Source organism: Pavona decussata, unplaced genomic scaffold (assembly GCF_977016875.1).
Source record: "Pavona decussata unplaced genomic scaffold, jaPavDecu1.1 SCAFFOLD_180, whole genome shotgun sequence".
Classification (NCBI taxonomy): domain Eukaryota; kingdom Metazoa; phylum Cnidaria; class Anthozoa; order Scleractinia; family Agariciidae; genus Pavona; species Pavona decussata.
In genome coordinates, this window is record NW_028145590.1 from 155,165 (window position 1) to 175,404 (window position 20,240).

The 20,240-nt window shown below is 37.5% G+C and overlaps 1 protein-coding gene and 3 long non-coding RNA genes across 4 annotated transcripts in view; 1 reads left to right on the forward strand and 3 right to left on the reverse strand.

The window, feature by feature from the left end:
- The window catches only part of LOC146463081 (uncharacterized), a 195,745-nt gene that overhangs the window by 138,945 nt on the left and 36,560 nt on the right, over positions 1 to 20,240 (reverse strand). The window lies entirely within an intron of this gene.
- LOC146463086 (uncharacterized) overlaps positions 1 to 20,240 on the forward strand; it is a 340,798-nt gene that overhangs the window by 37,804 nt on the left and 282,754 nt on the right. The gene's annotated exons all lie outside the window — the stretch shown is intronic.
- Positions 5,706 to 7,030, reverse strand: LOC146463089 (uncharacterized). Its single transcript, XR_014856950.1, has 3 exons — positions 6,804 to 7,030; positions 6,082 to 6,145; positions 5,706 to 5,785 (listed from the first exon to the last, which is right to left on the reverse strand). It is a non-coding gene; the product is annotated as an uncharacterized LOC146463089 (long non-coding RNA).
- LOC146463090 (uncharacterized) lies at positions 16,654 to 17,578 on the reverse strand. Its single transcript, XR_014856949.1, has 2 exons — positions 17,110 to 17,578; positions 16,654 to 16,794 (listed from the first exon to the last, which is right to left on the reverse strand). It is a non-coding gene; the product is annotated as an uncharacterized LOC146463090 (long non-coding RNA).

Sequence of the window (20,240 nt, forward strand, 5' to 3'; positions counted from 1 at the left end):
TAACATCACAATGCGGTATCGATTTACGTGAGCAAATAATGAAAATTGATTCTTTGAAAAAACCTCCGACAAAATGATATTAGTTTTTAGAAAAAAATATGTACTAGTTGATAGAGTTTCTTGTCTAACATATCAAAGCTGTGTCGATAACAGTGAAATTGAAAGGTAAATATGTTTTAAACAAGAAGTTCCGCTACAAAAGGGGAAGATCCTCCTTCGTTTCACACCTTTGTGGGCGTGACATCTAAATCAGACGGCGTTCAGATGGGAGTAGTCTATACGGGATGCTTAAGAGAATTTTATTCATATATGCAGCGGTTGTTCCCTAAAACCATTGAATAAGTTGACATGACATGTCATAGATATAGGGAAGGGTTTAATGAGATGCAATCCATCTAGGTGTAAGAGGGATTTAATGAGATGCAAGTGTATGTATAATTTGGAGTTTAGCTAATGTTTATTATTTGGGGTAAAGTGTACTGTGCTCTGGTGGTACGGTTCCGCCCAACCAGCCGGGTGGTATCGCAAATATATAGGGAAAGAACAAAGGACGAGTGATGAACCAATGAGAAGAGACTAACGTCATGGTCAAACAGGCTCAAACCAGTTTTCCTGAGTGTATTTATTAAAAATGCCTACCCACTAGAAAAAACTAGTCAAACCGGTTTTGTTTACCCTTATTGAGTATTCAAAATGACACCGTAAAGAAACAACATTGAATGGAAAAACTGCCTTTAATTATTAAAATTACAAAATTGAATTTAAAAAACTTATTTGGAAAAACAGTATTATTTACATTTTATGACAATTTATTTTACTACATTTGGAAAAAGAAACTAATCGAAAACACTAAACTAATAAAAAATATGATCTACTATTTTTTATTTTAAAACACTAATACTATTTTCAAGAAAAAAATATAAAGACTGTGAAATATTGATTATTAAAATTACGTATCAAAGGTTTGTAGAATAGAAAACTAATAAAAATAAATTATTGAAAATACTAATAAACAAAAATTAAAAAGGTTGACTTAAATACATTTCTACAATAGATCTATTAATTGGTGGACACCTGTCACATTCCTCTGTATTTTCGTGCCCGCATTGCACTAAGGACCTCAGCTTTACGGCCAAATCCATTTTCTGGTATTGGGTTAGCGCTCTAAAAAAATAATTACATTTGACGCACAAAAGGTCTTCGGCCCTGTGAGGGTGAAGTGCACAGCAATTCTGAGAAAACAAGAAAAAAAAAAAAAAAGAAAACAATTGAGTTATTCGCTGGGTTAAATTAACCATTTCACTCGAGCGTGAGTTATAAACTCAATTGACACTTTAATATCAAAAGTTTCGATGGGAATAAGTATAATTTACTTCTTAACAGTCCAACATGAAGTTATTTAGCGCGACCATTTCCTCCATGGTCCAAGGAAGGGGCAGCTCCGTCCGACAGTGCGGACACCTGGAGGTACTTGGAAGTAATGTTAACCTCCAGGTGTCCAGGCATTCCCTATGCATAGGTTGTCCGCAGCATGGTATTTTCTCGATATCCCAGCCTTCTTCCTGACAAATTACGCACTCCTCCAAATTCTGTAAAGAAAACAAATTCTATACACTTAAACACGTAGCGAAACTTTTCGCGTAACTTTGCGCGCGCGGTTTTTTTGAACACACGTTTTTATTTTATGTGCGCGCAACAACGAACAAAGATTTTGAATTTCACTCGAAACTTAATTGTGTTATTACAGATACAATGTCAGAAAAATTTACACTTAAGTCAAACAAGAGGCGAAACTAACTGAGAAGCGAAGCGTACTGCAACACATTCCTACACAAAATACTTTACGTTTAAGTCAAACAAGAAGCGGAAGTCCATACGCGCGCGGTAATAATTTGCTTCAGAACGAATAAGGATTTTAACTTTAACTCGCAACCTAATGATACACTCACAGAAATAGTTTTACGCCTAAGTCAAACGAGGAACGAAATTTTTCGAGTTTAACGCACTGCAAAAACCTAGCGCAGGATTCTATACACTTAAACATGTAGCGAAACTGGCTGGTTGGGCGGAAACGTACCACCAAAGTACAGTACACCTTATATACTAAACTCCAAATTATACATACACTTGTATCTCATAAATCCCTCTTATACCTAGATGTCTTGCACTCATTAAACCCTTCCCTATATCTACCAAAACCGGTTAAGGTGACCCAACTAAACTCCAAATTATACATACACTTGTATCTTATAAATCCCTTTTACACCTAGATCGCTTGCATCTCATCAAACCCTTCCCTATATCTACCACGTGTCACATCAACTCATTCAACGCTTAAAACCGGTTTAGATGACCCCTGAACAACCTCATTAACTCAGGGCCGCTGCATATATGAATAAAATTCTCCCAAGCATTCCGGACATACTACTGTTGGCCCTCCATTTCCCAAAACTGAAAGGTCTTGGGAAAATACAGACACGTTCAGGGCATTGAAAATTCATGAGTATCCCGACTCTTTTACAAACGGTTGTAACTTTCTTTGTCGGGTTTTTGTCAGGTCTTTATCATTTCTCAGAATCGTTCTGTCCTAATCTTTGACTTCCTTGCAGTTAGTCATGCTGTCTGTCACGAATCCTAGTCGGTCTTTATCGGCGTTATTCCTGTCAATTGTCTCGCTTCTCTATTTTTATCTTTTTCTGTTTTTATGACATTTAAGTCTCATTCCTATTCTATTTTGCTCCTATCTTTCGTTCCAAATTTGTTTCGCGTCTTAAAATTTAGTTATGCTACTTTTCCCTAACAAGTTTGAAATGTTGGTTTGATTCCACAAAGTTGTTTTCTTTATCCCCCCCCCCCCCCCCCCAAATGTTTGTTTGTCACAATTGCCTTGTTTCTCTCACTCCCCCACCCCACATTCCTTCCCCCGTTCTTTCAAAGTGTTATCGTTTGTTCTTCTTTACACTTTTGTTCTCATATTTCTGTCATGTTTTTGTTCATTTTTATGTCGTTCTTCTGTCGTTTTCCTTGCCTTTTCTAACCACATGGTGTTATTATTTTTCCTGCCATCCTGATCGCTCTTCTTTCTCGTTACTTTTTCTTTTGTTTTGCGCCATGTTAGGTTCTTATTTTCTTTACTTTTGTTCCTGTTTTTTTTCTATCTCGCTTTTCTGGTGTTTCTATAGAAGCTTATATTCTCCTGTTGTAAAGTTTTCCCGTTGTTTCTCTAAAGTTTTTAAACTGAGAATTTCTGTTACGTTATGTTCTTATTTTTGGTCGTTTTAGTAGTTATTTTGCCATGTTAGATCCCTTTTCTTTAGCTTTGTTCTTGTTTTTCTCTCTCTTGTGCATGTTTTCTTATGATTCTCTAGAATTTTGCATTCTCCTTGTCATGTTTTGTCATTGTTTCTTTGAGGTTTTTAACAGAGTTTCTGTTATATTGTGTTCATGTTTTGTTCTTATTTCTGTTAGGACGTGCTCTTTTTTTCTGTCATCTTTTTGGGACATATCAGTCTCAGTCCTTTTCTATGTTGCTGTCATCTTTCCTGCCACATTTGTGTTCTCCTCTGGTTTGTTAATATAGTTTCTCTGTTACTTTGCTATGGATTTTTGCTGATGTCTTTTCCGTCCTGTATCTCATGTTCCGAGGTTTATCCGTTATTTCTCCCACACTCTGTCGTACCAGTTTGCTCTGGTTTCTAGTTAATCAGTCATCGTTTCGGTCTAGTCTTGTTCTTGATTTTGTCGGTGGACATAATTTTTTCGTCGTTCGCTTTGCCATTACCCCCCTGTCTCTATGGGTTTCCTCTTTTCTATAATTTGCCTGTCATCAATGATAATTTTTTCGCGTCAGTTCTGCTATCGTAATCTTCTTGCTCATCGCAAAATGAGCAAAAATAAACCATCGCGAAAATAACAGGCATCATGTTGACAATCAATAACGTTACTTCTATGGCGAAATATCTTATTATAAAAAGGTCTGATTGGGCTCTAACTATTATCTGAGAAAGAACTTGCTCTCTTCCTGATAGCTAAGAAATTTTCCTTTTCTGTCCCTATGATAGGACTGATCGCGTGAATTTTGCCTGAATGCTACGTTACCCTTTCACTCCAGGAGTGAACCTACGAGTCATGCCATACGGTTGCACCTTTGAGTCTGAGGAAGAACTCTCGAAATTCATATGACGGAATGCTAAAAAATGAAAGCTATCGAGCAGTAATTGCCTTTGGTGCTTTTTTTATTATGCTCTACAAGGTGGTTCTAACATTTCAGGCTGTGGATGAAATCCTAAAGTGTTCACATCATTCAAATGAAAGCTACTGAGCAGTAGTTTGCTGTGGTGCTGTTTATTATGCCGTACAGGGTGGTTCTAACATTTGAATCTGTGGATGAAATCGTTAAGAGTGAGTCCCATTCAAATGAAAGCTATCGAGCAGTACTTTCCTGTGGTGTTGTTTGTTATGCTGTACAAGGTGGTTCTTACTTTTGAGTTTGTGGATGAAATCCTGAAGTGTGACCATCCTAATGAAAGTTACTGAGCAATACTTTTCTGTGGTGTTGTTTATTATGCTGTAGAGGAAGGTTTTAGCTTTTCAGTCTAAAGTAAGGTTTAAGGTTTAAGTTGAAGTACGACTATTCAAGTGAAAATGTTTGAGCAGTACGTTCCTATGGCACCGTTTGTCATGCGTTTCAAGTTCGTTCTAAACCTGAAGTCCGAGGATGAAAGCCTAAAGTGTAACAGGAGTCTACCGGAATCTTTGGAAAATGATTCTAATGATTCCAGCTTTTGCGGCTGTGAATGAAACCCTAAAGTGCAACATTCAAATCAAATCTGTGAAGTTGTTCTTCTCTTTGTTTTCTCCCGCAGTGAAGTGGTAATCTTAAGGATGAGAAATAAATTGAATTTTACCTGATATCCAAGAATTGAGCATAAGCTCACACAGTCAGACCTTCTTATAAGTGAAACTATGGAGACCATGGCCTAAGTGTTTAAAGCGCGATCGTGCTAATCCAGAATAAGTTCCAATTCTAAATTCAGTTTTCAAAATTTCCACTATTTCTTTTTTGGAATCAGAGATTAATCTTCAACTAAAACATAACTTGGGAATTGTACAACGCTTAATTTTTATTAGATTGAAATACTTCATCTAACCTTTTTTGGCAAGTGAAACCAAAGCCATAATCTGGATTAACTTCTAATGCGGGTTTTGAACAATTGAACCATCAATTAAGTTAGCTAAAAGTTTCAACTATTAAACCTCGGTTCTAACTGATTCCTGCAGTCCTCCAACCGCTTTCTGCAGTCCAGTCCACTCTGTTTACTGATATTGTTGTTGTCCCTTGACTTGAAAATAAACTTGCAACTAAAATCCAGGACAGAAAACATCTATTAATAAACTTAGACTTATCAACGTATACTTTCTAAAAGCAAATAACAACCTTGCAATTGATAGCAGGGACATACCCTGCTGGGGTTACCCTCGATAATTAATGGCGTCTCTCTCTCATAAGCACGGTGAAAATTTCTTCTAGGTATTAAATAGCACTAGTAAAAAGTTCTAGTTTTGTTGGCGTGACAATGAGCACAGAAATAAAATTACATGTATAAACTCTGGCTAAAACTTCTAACAATTGATTATATAAAAATATTTGGAAAAATTTGATTCTGAGTACTCCGCAAGGGACAAGGTAATTATAATATCTCACCTTTTAATAGACCTTTATTTTGAGGTTGCGTCTCTGGTAAGCCTGATCAAGTTCCAGATTGAGCCATTCTGTGCGTGGTATCTGCATGGAAGGAAACAAGAGCCGCATGAGTATATGTTTACTCCACAACCCCCTTCCCCCTGGTAAATCACTTTTCCACTTATTCATTTTGAGTCTGTGATATGATTGACCGAGGAGGGGAGGTGTGGGAGGGTAGGGGTAGAGGGAGTTTTATCAAAAAGGCTCATCTATTTATTTTGTAAATTAAAATATGATTAAAAAGTAAGATAGTAATTCAAGAAAATCTATAAGCTTCCTATTGTGTACACAAAATTTTTCCGAAGACAGGAATTCGCGATACAAAGAAGACTACTCACCTGAGATCAGAGGAATTCTGTCCGTCTGCAAGTGTGCCTATACTAATCACAAGAAATCCTACATCTACATAACAAGGAATAAAACAAATAATGCTTTAATGTACTGAAAGGGGTAATTCATCAAGTGAGTCACATATCGTGCAAGTGAGCACGCTAAATGAAAGGTATGGGATTTGAAATGACAGAAGTATAATTGCACTAGTATCCCGTCGCAGAAAATTTCAAGATGCGTGTATACAAGATTGCAAAATGTCCTGTGAGGATCAAGTTTATAAACTGAACTATACCCTGTTCACCTGCCGGAATGTCTTGACCTTTCGAATTTAATTTAAGAAAATGGAACGATTTCTGCACTGACGGACCCATTCGTTAATTATACATGCAGCACTGGCATACTAACCCTTTACGCAAAGAACGAGCATGAATACAGTTTGGGTCGCAAAATTTATAGATGATAGATGTATAGGGCTGTGCAAAAACCTTGCCGGGTTTAAACCTGGGACGCCATAGCTTCCAATGCAACGGGCAGCGGAAGTAGCAATTATACCGTCTATACCGATAGTCATATGACATGTTCAGAACTTGATACAAAGGTCGGTTTCTAAAACCACAAAGTCTTAGAAACAACACTATCTACCTACTCCACGTTTCAGAAAATCAAATTCTTACTCTTGATAAAGCCCTACGCGAGGAAAATAAGAAAAGCGATCTCGAATAAATACCTTTAGAATCTTGAATTCTTCCACGTTGAATGTTCTGGCACGCCGTCGATTTCCGACCATCAATTTAAGACAGCTTCAACTTAACGTGTATGAAGTTTGTCATCGCAGTATGGATGCTCCATGAAATAAACCGTAACTTTAACCACAGTGTTTTGAAACATTTTGTCGTGGAACAACTGTAAGGACAGAGAAAGGTTTTACCGTTGTCCGTCTTGATTTCAAGTTCCTCGTGCTGAAAGAGGTGAGAGAAAAAAGATGAATTATTTAGTACTTATTTACAATTCAGATGTGGTACCTCGATTTCGAATCGCTCAATTCTTTTCCCTTTCAGATGCGTGAAATGTGTGGGAATTGACTGGGCAAATTATGAAAAATTAATTACCGGGTAAACGTTCCGGGAACGCAGATAAATAATGGATCAATAAATAAATAAATGAATAAGTAAATAAATAAATAATAAATAATAAATAGGACGGGGTAAACATTTCTTATAAATCAGAATAACAAAAAACAATTTAACAAACCGCGGATTTTCCACCGAATGATATCACTTTCGTCTCGGTCAAATCAGAAAATTAGCAAAGTCACTCGGACAGAAAATATAGCCTTGCGTGCAGACCTCTGCTATACTTCCTTTGCTTAAAACACACAATTGCACATGTTTAGTTGACAGGTTTGTAGCGGAGCTCTCGCGCGCGCCACAGGCGCGCGCAGCGGAGCCCCATAGCTAAGAGAATTTGGTAACCCGTGAACGCGAGAAATTTTGGTTTGGTTATGACGTCACTGTCCGTCCGGCGTCCGTACGTCCTTCCGCCCCTCTATGTAAGCCACTGTGAAATGCCACAGTCAACCTGTGTGGTAACCTGCGTTTTTCTTGTTTTTCGGCGGGAAGTTGCATCGCCAACTGCGTGTTAGAAAAAAGAAAAGCAAAACATAATTTTAAAGACGACAAAATACAAAGTCAATTTATGTGTCCGACAGCGGGAGAAACAGCAAGACGTATAGCGGTGGAGGAAACAAATTGACTGGCACGTCATCAGAATCTTGAAGTGAAACCATTTTACTCCGATCCGGCGCTACGAAACGTACGCGCGTTGGACTTTTCCTCTAGAAGTGAAACGTTTCGTCCACTTGACGTTGTAAAACAAACGACAAAAATCAACAATGGAATAAAAAGACTGATTATTCTCAGAAGAGGCGAGTATATTCATGTAATCTTGTTGACAAAACTTTGCTGGATTGCTATCCGTATCGTGCAAGATCTTGTTTTCTTGTAGTGTTGACACGCCGTGTAATTTAAACTTGAGCTTAATTTATTGCTAACTTAAGAGCAGTCTTTTGAGCTAATTTTTTTTTCGGTCCATGTTTAAAATTTCCCTTGGAGTTTTATTTTTTAATCTCATCCGCTCTCCTCCAAATTTTACCTTTCAACAGCGGGAGAAAGAGTAAGACTATGCGCGGCGGGAATTTACATGAAGGGGCATTGATCATAAACAGCAGGCGCCGTGAGTCTTGAAGGGGCAACCCTAAAAACCGGAACGGTGGAAAGGCAGAAAATCACCCCAAATCCAAGAACACGGAACGGGTAAGGGTTAGGGTCAAGGTTACAGTTTATTTGGGGTGATTTCCGCCGTTCTATGCTTTAGGATTTGTAGTGATTTTCCACCATTCCGCCGTTCCGCCGTTCCACCGTTCCTACTTTTAGCGTCGCCGATCGTGAAGTGAATCATTTTACTCCGATCCCGCGCGACGAGAAGTTGGATTTTTCCTCTTCATTCTTGAGGTGAAACGTTTCGCTCACTTAACGCTGTAAAACGAACGAAAAAATCAGCCATGGAATAAAAGGACTGGCTATTCTCAGAAGAGGCAAGTACATGTATATTCATGTGATTTTGTAGACAAAACTTTGCTCAATTGCGGCTGTTTTGCAATAAATTGATTTCTTGCTGTGTTGACACGCAGTTAATACTGCTAACTTCAGAGTTTTCCTTTAAGCTCATTTTTTTTTTCGGTTCATGTTCATTATTTCGATCCCTTGGCGTTTTATTTGCTAATCTGGTCCAATTTTGCTTTCCAACAGCGGGAAAAAGAGCAAGGCGAACAGCGGCGAAAAAGGACTGTTCTAGAGGCGGCACATTATAAACAGCGGATCTGATCCTCGAAGAAACGTTGGATTTTTCCTCTTGAAGTGAAACTTTTTGCTCAGTTAACGTTGTAAAACGAACGAAAAAAACAGCAATGGAATAAAAGGACTGGTTATTTCCAAAGAGGCGAGTATATTTAAGCTTAAGTGTTATATGTGATTTTGTTGACAAAACTTTGCTGTCGACTTTTGCAACTTAATTTTTGGCAGTGTTCACACTGCAACATGTTTAACTTAAGCTACTGCTAACTTCAGAAAAGTTTCTTGAGCTCATTTTTCGGTCCATGTTCGTTATTTCCCCTGGAGTTTTATTTTCTAATCTCATTCCTTTTTTCCTTCATGTAAGAAAATTTGATTCTCACTAGTAAAATAGTCAGTGAAACAAACGTCTCGTTAAACACTTTGTTGTCGTTATATAGCTAGCATAAACTACTGACAAGTTTTTCTCGCATATATTTCTAATTTTTGCATTTATTTCTGACAATCTTCACAGAGAACAAACACAAATACTTTAAAGGATAGGATATGCCTTTTCAAAGAACGTTAAAAGCGAATGTAAAATTAGTCATTAGTGTGACCTCATTTTCATTCATAACATCAAGCGTACGCAAAATTTGTTCGCTTGTTTGTGCAAATTTTTGAAGATCGTCATTTAGCTTATCTCTGTTCTGATTGTTGTGAATTATCCCAGTTTTTTTTTTTCATTTATTACTCTAGGTTACATGTATATTTTAAGTCTGTTTCATGGTTAGTGTAGCCTTTTTCTCTGAGGTTTATGGTTGATCAAAAAAATTTGCCTAAGACAGCGACAGTTCGCCTCAATCATCTTTAAAACTAAAAAGAATGATAACAACAAAATAATACTTTGAGCGTGAAGAAAACTATCAAAACTCGATAAATAGCCAATCCCGTCCTGAATATTTTCCTGTACAATGTACATAATATTTTGATATTTTTTTGTACCCCCCACTCACATCCATGTAGCTTTAAGAATGTCAGTTCTGCTGAAATGGGTTCTCGGGTTTCAAGAGGACACCTTACTTACTACATGTACACCTTAATGTACCTTATTGTATAGCCGATAGTATTTTTATTTGCATGAGGCCGAGTAGAATTAAGGTTTAATTTTCAAGCGGCAGGGGTATTTTGCAGAACACCAAATGTTGAATCTATATTAGAAGTCCTTTAATGCAATGGCTGCCATAACAACAAACTAAAGCTAACTGTCTGTATAATCAGTGTTAGCCCTAAACAGAAAAGAAATGTGCTTAGACCTTCATAACTTTGTTTGTTGCTTAATAGGTGTCTTGCATCCAAGCGATGTAGAGCGTCCGGTTTAAACTGTGGATACCTAACCCCCACATCAAATTAGCTTATATAGAGCCGGCTTATTAAACTATACCAAGAATTTTGAAATAAAATGAATTGTCGAATTTTTAGCGCTGTTTTCTTGAATCAATTTTTTCATTTGAAGGGGGCACTTGCTAAAACTCAAATGGAATTTGTTTGTTTACCTTCAATTTTGGACAGTAGCTAGTTTAACATATAAGGAACAAAGACGTGTCGCCAATTTTTTCTTTTGAAATATTTTTTCTCCAAGTGATTTTATACGAACACTTCACATTTCTTTAATGGTATTTTGAAAATGTTCTGTAACTTTTCACTGCAATTCAATATCACAGAACGCAGACATGTTTTTTTTGCGCTTTGGGTGTACCGGAAACTGAGGAGCAAATTAAATTAGCGAAAAACAAAATTCACTTGACTTGTAGCCGTTTAAAAGGTGATTCGGATGCTCACATTTAGAGGTGGTAAAAAATTCGACAATTCATTTAATTTCAAAATTCTTGATTTAGTTTGATTAAGCCAGCTCTATAAGCTAATTTAATTTGATATAGGGGTTTACATCTACAGTTTAAACCGGACATGCTACATTGCTTCGACGCGAAAGACCCCTAAAGGTATACGGTAACCTTACTGCTAAACTGTTATAGGTGGCGTAAAATGCAACATTCGGCATTCAGCATTCTGCAAAATACCCCTTCCAGTTAAGAACTAACAATATTCTAAGTACTTTTCTATACTATTTAGGGTTAAGCGATTTACCAATAATTATTGACTGCAGTGTGTCCACTTCTAGTGCTGCACTTTTTATTTGCCGGCAATGGTATTCACACTCACTATCATCATTCTCACTCAGCATCCCCTCAGTTTCACTGCACCATGTTTCACCCACAACAACAGTGTCGTCAGCTCTCCACCTTTTTTATCATGATCATCAGATGTGGGTTTGTTAGCTTGTAAAAGACGCTGGCCTGGGACTTTCATTGTCGCTAATGTCTGTCCCGTTTGCTTCTTGTAGATGACTGGTTATTAGCACAATCCTTTTCATTTTTCAATTTTTTTCTTGTATGGAAGGGAGTGTTTTTTCAAGAGAGTGTTGAGTTAAAAAAAAAAAAAAAGAGATTTTAACCCTCCAGATAGTAGTAACTCTTCCCAATTGTTATCCTCATTCTCTGTTTCATCGCTTTTCAATGGTTGCTTGACTTTGCAAATCTTTGGAAAAATGGAGATGTTTTGAATGCACTATACATGTAGGTATATTTTCACTAGCTCCTCAGAAACCACAAAAACCGCAAACTATAGTAGAAGAAAAGTCTGCAATTTCTGTCGCTCTGTTCAGCTTTCCTTCATTGAAGGAATTAGGCGTAAAGTCATCAACAGTACTGGTCATGCTGTTCCATCTAAAGAAGTAGCCGGAGATTCAAAGACATTTTAATTTGTACCTTAACTTCTCTTTATCCAGGAAAGGGCATGGAATTCTGCCCATTATGGAGCCAGCCAACCATTTTCACATGAAGCACACTGCTGCTCTTTCTTAACCTTGCAGGTGTCTTTGACAATTTCCATGTATAACTCTAGCCACAAATTGTTGCAAAATAATAATTATAGCCAGGTACATGTTTTTTTGAACTTTCAGATGCCTTCAAGTAATCTTGATTAGCTGGGTCCTGTTGAAAAAAAAACCTGCCTTCTCCTCCCTCTCTGTTAAAAATTCCCTTATGTAATCTGACAACAGGTGCATCGTCAATGTGCAACGCTATGTCATGCATGAGCAACCCTCCATGCATTTCTTTTCATTCTTTATCTTCGTAATTTCATAGTGAGTTAGTCACAGTCGTCTTCTAAATTTCGTGGTCTGATTTGTCATGAAATCTTTGAAAATATTCCATTTTATAGAACCGCCATTGGTAATGGCATCTCAGCCACCTGCAGGATTAGTCCTTTCCAGCCAGCTTCCCCCCAGTCACTGCTTTCGTGTGCTCGATGAATCCTGATGTGGTAATCAGACTTGCAAATTCTGGACAATTCGGCATCTCGTAAACCTGACCTCATCAAACAATAGCATTATCCAAAACGTGAACTTAGGGAAAAATTTAAAAATCATCATAGGCCCCCATCTGCTTAAATTATGAACCCTCACTTAGGAGTGTTTTAAGATTTGCCATAGCCTCACACGCAGATGTCCTTAGGGGTTCGTCACGCGTTCCTGCCCCACGAACGTCTGCTGAAACGAACAGCCACTTCCGTTCGTCGGCAAATTGCCTTTGTCTGAACAGACCAATCAGCATTGACTCATTATGACAAGTACATGCTGCGAAACAACGGAAATCATCACCCGTGGAGATATTTTCGCTTCCGGACGTGCATATAGTTTATACGATTGAAATTTTTCCTTCCATAACACCCTGCATTTTCTTCAGTGATTTCACTGAGAGAAGCGGCAAGAATTCCAATATTTGCCAATTTGTCTACCTGGTCTTTCATAAGATTTACAAGCGGCGAAACCACAACAACAAATAGTGACCAGCAGCTTCATGAATTGAATTGTAAACAAACGATAGAGCTTGATAAATAAGTGACTTTCCATAACCAGTTGGAAGGTTTACGAACACATCAGTTTTCTTCTGCGCAAATTGCACTATGACTTCTCTTTGATACGCATTCAACTCCCTTATACCAAACGTTTGGCACACATGACCAAAAACCACATTTAAGCTCCGCCATCCTGTCTAGGGTAATATTTTTAATATCAAACACGAGTTTACCCAAAATTGGGAAACGACTCCTGATTGGTCCGCAGTCGACGAACGGAAGTGGCTGTTCGTTTCAGCAGACGTTCGTGGGGCAGGAACGCGTGACGAACCCCTAAGAACGTCTGCGTAGGAGGCTAGATTTGCCACTGCCTGGGCACAAAAGCCATGCACAGAGGGTGTAACCTTTACTGGTAGGTTTAGATCTTGTGTTTTAGCTGTAGCAAAAAATAAATTGATGTAAGCTTTTTATTTACCATCACAGATCATGACAGATGTGATGAAAACACAGTTTGGCTCATGAATCACTTTGTTAATGGACGTTCTTGTTGAGGCAGTTCATAAACTTGTAAATCATCCATTCTTGTGTGAACGTTTTTGTGCACTTTTCCCATCAAGGGATAGATCCAGTTGTGTATTAAATTGTTTACCTTTTGATAAATGTTGATGTGATGGCAGGAACCAAATTGAATGGGCACTCGCTGAGCATATAAAATTTTTCTTCAGCAGTAAAGATTTTAATTAGTTGGCCAGGCAGGGCTATTGCTCTAGCATGTTGTATACAACAGAGATTGGCCACTGGATGTCTGGGCCTACAATAGCTGCACGTTAAGCAGCAGTTAGCACTGTCACTCAATCATTCTTATATTATAACTATTCAATTGATGGAGGCTACAGAAATATGCTGAACAAGGGGCATTCCTTGTATACTTTACGGTGCAACGAACTCAACTGGGGCCACCCAACATTGATCAGCCAATCATAGGTCACGTTTACAACAAAGGAGTCTGGCTTTGGTAGTTGGTAAACCAATCAAAAACGAGAACATGTCTTTAAATTTCAAAGTGTCGGTTTTATCGGTGGCCCCGGTTGAGTTTGTTGCACTGTCTGTAAGACAAAATCTCACCTTACCTTTGGTTATAATAAATATATATATTTTTTACAAAGCCTGAATATCAGCTGTTTCCCATCTCTCACCAATCATCTAGAGAGGAGATGACTGATATTCAGGCCATGTTTAATGCAACCAGACCCTGGCTTCTTTTGAAGACTGTGATTTAACAGATACAAGGTCAAACTTCTTACCAGCCATCTCTTTTAATTGAAAGAAAAATTTAAAACTTGGTAGTGGGTAATGAATTATGAAATATGTACAGTTATTTATTTTTACAGTGCAATCTTAGTTATTTGAACTCTCAATGTTTTTCAGCACTCCCAATTCTTCAAGAACAAATAGTTGTTAAAATTCTCTTGGATTTGCTTCAGTCAGTTTTTTGCCTCCTATTTTTTGAACAAAATTCATTTTCACTAGGAAGTTAAAAAAAAATTGGTACAGAACTTCCACTGAAGTGGTTGTCACATAACATTATTATAAAAATGTTAATATGCCAAGTAAATTGTTTTCTTTTACTTACTTTTGAATATCCAATAATAACTGTTAATTTTCATGGGTTTTGTGACATGCAGTAACCAGTGCTACGGTTTTCCACACCTTATCACATAGTCTGGTATAACTTTTTCAGTAACATTTAAGGAAAAACACTAGGTAAATATTATTTCCCTTTTCCATTCTGTCCAGGGTTTATGTAAAATCTTTATTTATATGAAAATAGTTTAATCCACTTATTGTTTTGGAGAATAAAGTGATATAATGCTTTTAATTTGCAAATTATATTTCAAGCAAAGTATATGTTGTACATCATTTTGTGAATTCAGAAGAGTACTATTGCTGTACATGTACTCAACTCTCTTTAGGCACTCTTGTTCCTTCTATTTTTTTCTCTCAGAAAACCAGGATGATGAAAATTAAAGTAAGGAATATTTTTTAGAGAATGCTTATTAAAATTAATGTTATGATACATGGTAGGTATTTTGCTGTGTAAAAATGAATGGGACTTCTCAGATGAGGTGCTATCCATAAACTGGAGTGATGAGTCTGCAGGAGTGAAGTGTTTAGCGGTCTAATGACTTCTTAAATTGGGATTTTGCTTGTAAGGACAAAAGGTTAATGGGTTGGAACAAGGCCTGCTCCTTAATTGAGAAACCAGAGAATAAAATCTGCGGTTTAAATTTTTGTGGTGGAACGAAACCGCTTAGTTTTCTGTTCAGTGTTACCTCAGTAAGGAATTGTGGTCCATGAAAGGTAAAGAAAAACTCTTTGATGGACTAAAACCTATGACCCCAGGATTTTTTTATCACTGATGGACCAAAATTAAGGACGGTGCCTACTAATACCGAAGTATTTTTGTTTGGTTTATAACTATGCAGGAAAAGCAGATGTTAGCAAGGGCTATTGGAATCTAAACAGAAAATTGGGGGTAACCATGCATTTTTCAGAGATAACTAAGCAATAATATCTCTAAAAAGCGCCAAAATATAAAGCAATGTATGGGATTTTTTCCTAAATTGACGCCTAATTATTTCTGAAAAATACATGGTTACCCCCAATTTTCTTATGAGATACCAAAAGCATTTGTCAAGTTCTGCTTTCTCCGTATCATGGGTTTTAAACCGCGCAAAAATATTCCTGTATTAGTAGGCACCACCCATAGGAATCTCGAGATGCGCAGAACGTATGCACAGTAACAATAGTAGGCACGGTCCTTAATCTCCTTACTAGGGTAATGCAAAATTTAAGTGGTTTCCTTCCCACACAGAAATTTACACTCCAAGGATAATTCCCTGATTTCTCAGTTGTATAGTCAGTACTGCACAACACAAAATTTCATTATCCCTTAATTGTTGTGTTATTTCCAACTTTACTCCAAGTTAACTCTCGTGTAGCAAAGTGTAGAAAAACTGCTGGGGATAACCGGCTCCCATAACTGCGTGATGGATTTTTTTTTGGTAAAGATTTTGACAGCGACAGTAGAGGATTTATACACAATTGTTATTTGATTCTATGCCAAACAATTTACTAACTTAATTTAAAACCAGGTACAAATGACTAGGGACTGAAAAAAAAAATTTTCCCTTGAATAATTAGACTTACGACATTTATTGCATTCAACATAGAAAGAACACACTCCTTACACAGATTGGAGTTGAGATTGTGTGGGAGAACCAAAGTTGATTGCCATGAATGAAAGGATATTGGGACATACATGTGTATATCTGGCAACCCCTGTAGATTTTGCAGGGGCAGATGACATCATCACCAAATTGGCAAAGGAGAGAACCTACGCTAGGATCAAGGTTATCAAACGCACTCTCTGATCCACTTTTGATTATTACTAGTTTCCATTATACAAAGTAGCAAAAGGAATTCACAAGTGATTGTTGTTTTGACTTTACAATATCAAGAATAACAGGCAGCCAATTACTGCTGTGGTTTCTCTGAACAAAACGGTATCACTTTGCATTCTCAAAACAATGGAACTAATGTGATTGACAGGAAGTTATGAAAGGTTCCTGTTTTCCTATCCCTACCGAAACAAATGGCAAAAATTATACAGCATTCTTAGATTAAGTTAAGAGCAAGAAAGACATCTTGACTCTCTTGTAAATTAATATCAGTTGCATGGAACTGACCATTTAGTTTGAGTTTATACAAAAACCAAAGTAAGCACACAAGAATAGCTATCAACCTGGGAATAACAGAAATTTTTAAAAATGAGCTTTTCAATCTAATTTATTGAATTAATGAGCTACAACCGTGCAATAAGAAAATATAAAAATGGCACAAAGCTAATTTGACTTGAAATATTTCTCCTGTATTCAAACATCTCCAATGCGCATCTCCCTCAAACAGAACCTAAACATAAAAAAAATCACTCAATTTGACTAGAAAAAGATGAAATTTTAAATATTTTGTAAATCCCTATAACTTATAATGACTCGTTTTTCAATTGCTCCACGGTGTACCAGTTTGGAACGATCTCCTAGTATTAGTAGACCACATGAATTCATATAACAACACTGGCCTACTATTGTCCGTATTAGCTTGCAATTTTAATATTATCTTGATTAAAGATTTCTTTTTGAAAATTGCTCCCTCGTCAGAAAAAAAACAACACTACAAACAGTTTAAAGGTGTGTATGCATACATAAAGATTTGAAGTTATCTTACCTCCTTGATTGACGGAGCTGTCGGACCTTTCGCCTTCCACCGACACAGCAAAACCCCTTCTACTTTTGACATTTAAGCTTATCACACTAAAAGTTTTCCTTCAAATCTGCTGTCAAAACGGAACATTTCCACACAGTCGTGCAGGAAAATAAGATGAGGCGTAGGAAAAATTCGATGCTTCCAAACCTGAAAACTTATGCAGAAATTAATCCTTTTTTTTTATCCACCATCCTAATACAGGAAGATGTCTGAACACTGCTACTTTTATCCTGTTTTATCCAAATCTCTAGAAGCAAAGACTAGCAAAGACAACTACAGTAAATCGCCTCTTCGCTCGTACTCATAGCCCGCGTTATCCTTATCCAGGGTAGGTACCTCATATATGGTAATTATTATGTCCTCAAATAATTACCATATATGAAGTACCTACCTTATCCAGCGCCCGTTCCGCTGGATAAGGGTAATGCGGGCTCTGCGAACATGATTGCCGCCAAATCTGGGTACTAGGAGTCCAGGATCAGGAATCGGAAGACCTTAGATAACATAGTCTCCTTCGCAGCCGTTATTAGTGTCGTCACGCTACGCTCCGTGGGGAGGAGCGTTGCGTGACGACCCTTGTAACGGCTGCGAAGGAGACTATAGATAACAAGGACTGCAAACCAGATTTCAGAGCCCAGCGCTTTTCGCGAAAACATGGTTTGGTGGGGGTGCCAATTCTCGCGAGCCCACAAACCTGGTTCCAATCCTTGTTATTTAAGGATTATGGATTTTCCTAGGAATTTCATTCCCATTCAAAAACGCGCGTGGGCTCTGTGGACGAGATTGGGGTACAAGCGCAAAGATCAACCAATCACCAACCCTTGCTCGGTAAAAGGAAAATAAAGAAAAAAATGCCCTCTGTTACAAAAAATCAGCCTTAAATAATTGTGCTCTCTATATTACAAGGAGCCGATGATCATGGGCTCCTGGTATTACATTGTTGATGGGGAGTTTGCTACTTATGTATTAAAAATATATATAACTTTAAAAAGGATGAGGAACTACGTCCATACGATAAGCAGATTTCTATAAATGCTATGAAAAAAAAATTGGAGCTCCGCTTTTAGGCTTGGCGAAATATATATATTATCTGTCAATGGAAAGCCGCCCTAAGATTATGCCGCAAGTAATTCGTGGCGATAGCCAATCAGAGTTGATTCTTTACGCTTTACCGTTACATTAGGAAAACGAATGATAATTTTAATTTTCCTTCTCACAAATTTAAGTATAAGTTGAAACGTTGTATTTTCTAGTCTCTATATTTTGCAATGTAATTTTAGTCAGTGTATTTTGTACCTAATATTTTGCATGATTTCTTGGTAAATTTGATGGACATTTTGTCCGACGCTCTATTTGTTCGTCTGTCCGTTCGTCCATCCGTTCGTTTGTCCGCTCAATCGAAGCTTTCCTTGTTCGTTCAGTAATTTAAAGCAACCAATTACAGCCTAATTCTGCACCCTAGTAAAAAAGAAGGATACAGAAATATCATTAGCAACGGCGTTGTAATAGACGCCTCTTTTCCCCTTTGAGGAAAGGAAATATGAAACGTTTGCACGCAGGCTGCAACAGCTTGTCCATCAATTTTGATCAAAAGAAGAGATGCAAATTAGCGGCATGTTTATAGAAAGGTGCAGTTTCGTTAAGTATAACTTGTAACGTTGCATTATTTAGCCTCTTGTTGGATTTTGCATTGTAATTTTATTGTATTTTAGACGTATTTTTTGCGTGATTTCTTGGTATATTAGATGGACACTTGTTCGTCCGTTCCTTTGTTCACTAACGATACGCAGGTGCAAAGCAACCAATTGGAACCTAATCCATTTTCCTAGAGAAATAGAAGGATACTGAAACACTATTAACAACGGCGTTGCGTTAGACGTTTCTTTTCCGCTTCAAGGAAATGAAATGTGGGACGTCTGCACGCAGGCTGTAAGAGTTTGGACTGGGTAAAAAAAAAAACATACCCAGTCCCAATGAAAATTTGCATGTCTACTAAACGTGATCGAGAGAAGAGCTTATTTGATGCAAATGAGCCGCCTGTTTGTAGCAAGATTCAGTCTCGCCAGTTAAAGACAGATTTGGAGCCAAGTTGGCATTATTCACGTTATCAAGAAGCAGGGTGAGTAGCAATACTTTATTACAAGCCAATCAAGTAGTAAAATCCTTTCAGAGATATATCTCGCGTTTTAGAGCTAGCGTTTGCCGATCGTTTAATAAACTCCAATTCAGTTTGTTGTTAGCGTCGTTTCCTAGTGAATATGCTGTTAGGCTGTTGCAAGGCTGAAACATTCAAACAAACCTGACATGAGATTGTTATTTCGTGCTTCTCTGTTAACATTCCAGTAAAATTTCAGTCCCCGACGATCACTGTTAGTAAGAAAGACGATCTACTGAAGGCAACCTCTCAGTTGAGCGGCGAGTTATATATAAATACTCTGAATAAATAGCGATGAAACGAATCAATAAGTGACGATTTTGCTCAAATAATAGAATATAAAGAAAGATGTAGTATTCCACGAGTCACGATTTTGAAAGAACTATCTTCCTTCTGAACATGAGTCAAACCCATCCCTATAATACATGGTCGATCGCTAACCACTGAGCTACAGGGTGATGTGGAAAGCTGGATCATTCAGTAAAAATTTTAAGCAAGGGAAGAATACTTTTTTAAAAACGCAATCGTTCAGCACATCAGTTAAGTCAGTTGTTCTACAGCAGGTAAGACAACTACGAGGCTAAAACAAGTTATGAGACGATGCTCCTCTTTATTAATGCAGATGGCTAAATGACAAAAGAGTTGACAAAAGGAAACCGTATGGTTTACTTTAAACTCAGTTTTTAAAGAACCTTAGCTATGCATCTGTCATTTTTAGTACAGTCAGCTCTCTCGTAAGCGACCACCCTTGGGGCACGACAAAGTGGTCGCTTACGGGAGGTGGTCGCTTACGGGAAAGATCAACAAACTAAGCCTAATACTGGATTGATTAATTAATTACATAAAAATATTACCGTAACAGCTAAAATTAGGCAAATAGAAACTAATTTATTTGATTTTTTCACATCTATTCATTCTCTTGATCAAACTTTGTATA